Source organism: Pristiophorus japonicus, chromosome 11, assembly GCF_044704955.1.
Source record: "Pristiophorus japonicus isolate sPriJap1 chromosome 11, sPriJap1.hap1, whole genome shotgun sequence".
In the NCBI taxonomy this organism is placed as follows: domain Eukaryota; kingdom Metazoa; phylum Chordata; class Chondrichthyes; family Pristiophoridae; genus Pristiophorus; species Pristiophorus japonicus.
Window position 1 is genome coordinate 210834832 of NC_091987.1, and position 6161 is coordinate 210840992.

A 6161-nucleotide genomic window follows, 5' to 3' on the forward strand; every position below is an offset into this window, starting at 1 on the left:
TTTACATAAGAACATAAGAACATAAGAACATAAGAAATAGGAGCAGGAGTAGGCCATAAGGCCCCTCGAGCCTGCTCAGCCAATCAATAAGATTATGGCTGATCTGATCATGGACTCAGTTCTACTTCCCTGCCCGTTCCCCATAACCCCTTATCCCCTTATCATTTAAGAAACTGTCTATTTCTGTCTTAAATTTATTTAATGTTCCAGCTTTCACAGCTGTCTGAAGCAATGAATTCCATAGATTCACAACCCTCTGAGAGAAGAAATTCCTCCTCATCTCAGTTCTAAATGGGCGGCCCCTTATCCTAAGATTATGCCCTCTAGTTCTAGTCTCCCCCATCAGTGGAAACATCCTCTCTGCATCCACCTTGTCAAGCCCCCTCATAATCTTATACTTTTCTATAAGATCACCTCTCATTCTTCTGAATTCCAATGAGTAGGAGCCCAACCTATTCAACCTTTCCTCATAAGTCAACCCCCTCATCCCCGGGATCAACCTAGTGAACCTTCTCTGAATTGCCTTCACAGCAAGTATATCCTTTCATAAATATGGAAACCAAAACTGCACGCAGTATTCCAGGTGTGGCCTCAGCAGTACCCTGTACAGCTGTAACAAGACTTTACTGCTTTTATACTCCATCCCCTTTACAATAAAGGCCAAGATTCCATTGGCCTTCCTGATCACTTGCTGTATCTGCATATTATCCTTTCATGCACAAGTACCTCCAGGTCCCGCTGTACTGCGGCACTTTGCAATCTTTCTCCATTTAAATTTTTCTGCCAAAGTGGACGACCTCACACTTTCCAACATTATACTCCATCTGCCAAATTCTTGCCTACTCATTTCGCCTGTCTATGTCCTCATGCAGCCTCTTTATGTCCTCCTCACACATTACCCTTCCTCCCATCTTTGTATCGTCAGCAAACTTGGCTACACTACACTCAGTCCCCTCTTCCAAGTCGTTAATATAGATTGTAAATAGTTGGGGTCCCAGTACTGATCCCTGCGGCACCTCACTCATTACTGATAGCCAACCAGAGAATGAACCATTTATCCCAACTCTCTGTTCTCTGTTCCTGACCCAATCTTTTATCCATGCTAATATATTACCCCCAACCCCGTGAACTTTTATCTTGTGCAGTAACCTTTTATGTGGCACCTTGTCAAATGCCTTCTGGAAGTCCAAATACACCACATCCACTGGTTCCCCTTTATCCACCCTGTTCGTTACATCCTCAAAGAATTCCAGCAAATTTGTCAAACCATGACTTCCCCTTCATAAATCCATGCTGACTTTGCCTGACCAAATTTTGCTTTTCAAATGTCCTGTTACTGCTTCTTTAATAATGGACTCCAACATTTTCCTAACCACAGATGTTAGGCTAACTGGTCAATAGTTTCCTGCTTTTTGTCTGCCTCCTTTTTTGAACAGGGGCGTTTGATTTGCAGTTTTCCAATCTGCTGGGACCTGCCCAGAATCCAGGGAATTTTGGTAAATTACAACCAATGCATCCACAATCCCTGTCATTACGTCTCTTAAGACCCTAGGATGCAAGCCTTGATTAACTTTTGGGGGCCATTTTTGAAGCATTTTCCCTCGGGAGAGTCAATGGGTGGGATAGAAACCACAATGTTTCTTATGTTCTTATGTTCTTATAAGGTAGATGTCAACTGGTCTGTGCAAACATTGGGCCTGATGGGCCAATGATCTGCCCTCATTTTGTGCTTTCTTATATTTTAGTCTCTCTTCCCTGACTAAAGCTCCTCTATTATTCCTCCATATTGGGGTGGACTATAATAGTTGTTTTATGCTGTTGCTTCAAGTAATAAAGCCTAGCTAATTTTTAAGTTCTCCCGGTTTATATAAGCACTGAAGATGCTGTAATATGATGTATAAACTAGGATGGCTTCAAAATTCCTGGGTATCCGGATGGGCAAAATGGTTGATTGCTGCAGTGTATTTGCTTCATGGGTTCTTTGCTTGAGAATTCATGGCTACACATTTGCTGTAAAGAACTAGCTGGTTTATTAGCAAAGGTTTAACAATTCAACTGAGGATGCATTTCATCCTCCAGGTTCACATCTATACACCCCATCGCGGAGAACCTGACCTCAATTACCTGGGGTTTTATTGAGTCTTGTAAAAATCATGTGACTGACTAAGCCACTCACAGTGCAACAGCTCCACAACTATTTTAAGTTATTAACGGGGCATTAGAATCGACAAATTAACAAATAAAACTTTTTGCACATTAAACAGTCAAATTAAAATTTGGTTGTTGGGGGTGATGATGCACTCCAGTCCCTTTGGTGCCCACCTCTCGCAGAAGGCCGCGAGCGTACCGGTGGACACCGCGTGCTTCATCTCCAGGGACACCCTGGCATGAACGTACCACAGAAGAGAGGCAGGCAGTCGGGCTGAATGACACCCTCGACCGCCCGCTGCCGGGACCAGTTAATGGCCACCTTGGCCAGGCCCAGGAGCAGTCCTACGAGGAGGCCCAGCGACCTGCCCGCTCCTCTCTGCCCCGGGCGGCCAAAGATCAGGAGCGTGGGACTGAAGTGCAGCCAAAAATCGAGCAGCAGCCCCTTCAAATAATGGAACAGGGGCTGCAACCTCGCACATTGAACATACACATGGAACACGTTCTCCAGACCACAGAAATTGCAGGCATCCTGTGAGTCCGTGAACCGACTTAAAAACTAATTGCACGGGACTGTCCTGTACCTGTATGGGACTTACCTGTATGGGGTCCGATGTTCTTTTTTAATGCTTTTTCTTTGCAGGTCTTCGACCCTCCGTGGGCCTGATTCCATCCTAGCCAGCACTTGGGCGGCAAGCGCCTTTGCCGCCAAGAAAGGGAGCTCCCGCCGGCTGCCGCCCAGATTGGCGGCGTAAGTCCCTCATTTGCCGCCCGCCGCCCTTTGAAGGACCTTTTTGATGAAAACCCCACCCTAAGTACCATCAGGTACCTCGGCGGCCATCGGCGGTCCTTTGGACAACACTTGGGTGGGCTGGGTCCTTCACCAACTTCGGGTCCTTAGGTTGTTATGACAACACAACTGAACTCCTCGCTATGGCCATCAAGATGTCTATATATTTGCCTGAAAGTTATCTGTTGTCACTGTGGTTTGTTATGCTTGCATACGATTTGTTCAGAATCAGATTATAGAGTGCCATGAACTGTTTTGTAGGATTGCTCCAGCATTAAATAGGTACTGCTGAAAAAAGTATCCATTTTATTCAATCATGTGATCTAGAGGTGGACGTGAGTGAATTAATATACATTTCTCTATTTAAAATTTCTTCTGTCATCCTCGTGCCATTGAAATTGGAGTTTAGAAGAATGAGAGATGATCTTATTGAAACATAAGATACTGAGGGGGCTCGACAAGGTAGCTGCAGGGAGGATGTTTCCCCTCGTAGGAGAATCTAGAACTAGGGGGCATAGTTTCAGAGCTGAGATGAGGAGAAATTTATTTTCTCACAGGATCATGAATCTGTGGAATTCTCTGCCCCAGATAGCTGTGGCAGTTGGGTCATTGAATATATTTAAGGTGGAGATAGACAGATTTTTGAACGATAAGGGAGTCGAGGGTTATGGGGAGTGGGCAGGGAAGTGGAGCTGAGCCTAAGATCAGATCAGCCATGATCTTATTGAATGGTGGAGCAGGCTTGATGGGGCCAAATGGTCTCCTCCTGCTCCTATTTCTTATGTTCTTATTTCCTTATAAAAGGCGCCGAGCACCTCGAGTCTCGTCGCCAAGAGCATGCAGAAACCAAGCGAAGGCAGCGGAAGGAGCGTGCAGCAAACCAGACTCCCCACGCACCCTTTCCTTCAACCACTGTCTGTCCCACCTGTGACAGAGACTGTAATTCCCGTATTGGACTGTTCAGTCACCTGAGAACTCGCTTTTAGAGTGGAAGCAAGTCTTCCTCGATTTCAAGGGACTGCCTATGATGATGATGATGATGATAAATTATGACGGTGCGTTGGGAAGATTGGCCTCATAAGGCACAGGACGCTTAAGATAGTCTTCCCTTAACATCCCTCCCTCAGTCACAGGACTTTCCTCACCCTCGCCACAAACACGGATCTCCACCTCTCAACCTTAGGCTCCCAGAGTCTTCGCCAGGTCCTTGGCCGTATTCCAAAGTGCAGTCTCTCCAGGCTGTTGTCCTCAAGGACTGCTTTCACCCAGTGGTAGCACAGGGGGGACCCCTCCCACCGCATTTATGTGGCTGGCAAAAAGAAAGGCTTGCATTTATATAACGCCTTTCATGACCACCAGACGTCTCAAAGCGCTTTACAGCCAATGGAGTAACTTTTGAAGCGTAGTCACTGTTGTAAATTAGGAAACGCGACAGCCAATTTGCGCACAGCAAGCTCCCACAAACAGCAATGTGATAATGACCAGACAATCTGTTTTTTTAGTGATGTTGATTGAGGGATAAATATTGGCCCCAGGACACCGGGGATAACTCCCCTGCTCGTCTTCAAAATAGTGCCTGTGGGATCTTTTATGTCCATCTGAAAGAGCAGACGGGGCCTGGGTTTAACATCTCATGCCAAAGACGGCACACCTCTGGCAGTGTAGCACTCTCTCAGTACGGCACACAAACCCCATGGAGTGATGGGTCAAGGCTCACACAGATGTGTGACTGGCAGTATAACTTGTGTCTGCTGACTGCACATTGCTCTAAACTGGAACTGCCCACAAACATTAAAAGGACTGAGTTGAGGAAACAGAACGAGTGAGTGAGAGAGGTGCAGTTGAGGCTGTGGTCAGTGGCGCCCCCAGCATGTTAATGTTGGGGGATTTGTCGCCTATGGTAAGGACAAATGGTTAGCGCCATTTTATCGACATGGCGGCCGCCTGTGCTAAGTGTGGATGTTGTAAGTGGCGGGGACCTGTTAGTAAATGGTCATTTACAAAATCTTACAGTCAACCCCATTGTTTCGGACAACGTGAGGCAGCAGACAACGTGATGTCTGCAAGTGCTGTAAGCTTGTAATGCTTGTAGCTCGATACTGTGGATGTGGACGTATTGTGTACTGCAGCTGCAGAGTTATAATAAACAGACAGGTAGCTTCCGGACAGAGAGCCTGCCATCTTAAGAAACTGTGTGTGTGTGTGTGCTCTGTGAAGATATCACAAGATCCAACACCGCCTCCATTGCACCAGTCCAGCCTTCGGTCGCCTGAGGAAAAGTGTTTGAAGCCCAGGACCTCAAATCTGGCACCAAGCTTATGGTCTACAGGGGTAGTTGTGATAACCGCCCTCCTATATGGCTCACAGATGTCGACCATATACAGCAGACACCTCAAAGTGCTGGAGAAATACCACCAACGCTGCCTCCGCAAAATTCTGCAAATCCCCTGGGAGGACAGACGCACCAACATCAGTGTTCTTGCTCAGGCCGACATCCCCAGCATCGAAGCACTGACCACACTCGACCAGCTCCGTTGAACGGGCCACATCGTCCGCATGCCCGACACGAGACTCCCAAAGCAAGCGCTCTACTCGGAACTCCTACACGGCAAGTGAGCCCCAGGTGGGCAGAAGAAACGTTTCAAGGACACCCTCAAAGTCTCCTTGATAAAGTGCAACATCCCCACCGACACCTGGGAGTCCCTGGCCCAAGACCGCCCTAAGTGGAGGAAGTGCATCCGGGAGGGCGCTGAGTACCTCGAGTCTCGTCGCCGAGAGCGTGCAGAAATCAAGCGCAGACAGCGGAAGGAGCGTGCGGCAAACCAGACTCCCCACCCACCCTTTCCTTCAACCACTGTCTGTCCCTCCTGTGACAGAGACTGTAATTCCCGTATTGGACTGTACAGTCATCTGAGAACTCACTTTTAGAGTGGAAGCAAGTCTTCCTCGATTTCGAGGGACTGCCTATGATGATGAGTGGTGATGAATATATACTGAGTCATAGAAATTTACAGCACAGAAGGAGGCCATTCGGTTCATCGTGTCTGTGCTGGCCAAAAAAGAGCTATCCAGCTTAATCCCACTTTCCAGCTCTCGGTCCATAGCCCTGTAGGTTACGGCACTTCAAGTGCACATCCAGGTAAATCCAATTTCACACATGTATTTAATTTTGTTTTTGAAGTTGAATTCTTAGATTTGAAGTACAGTTCCAATAATGTGGCAT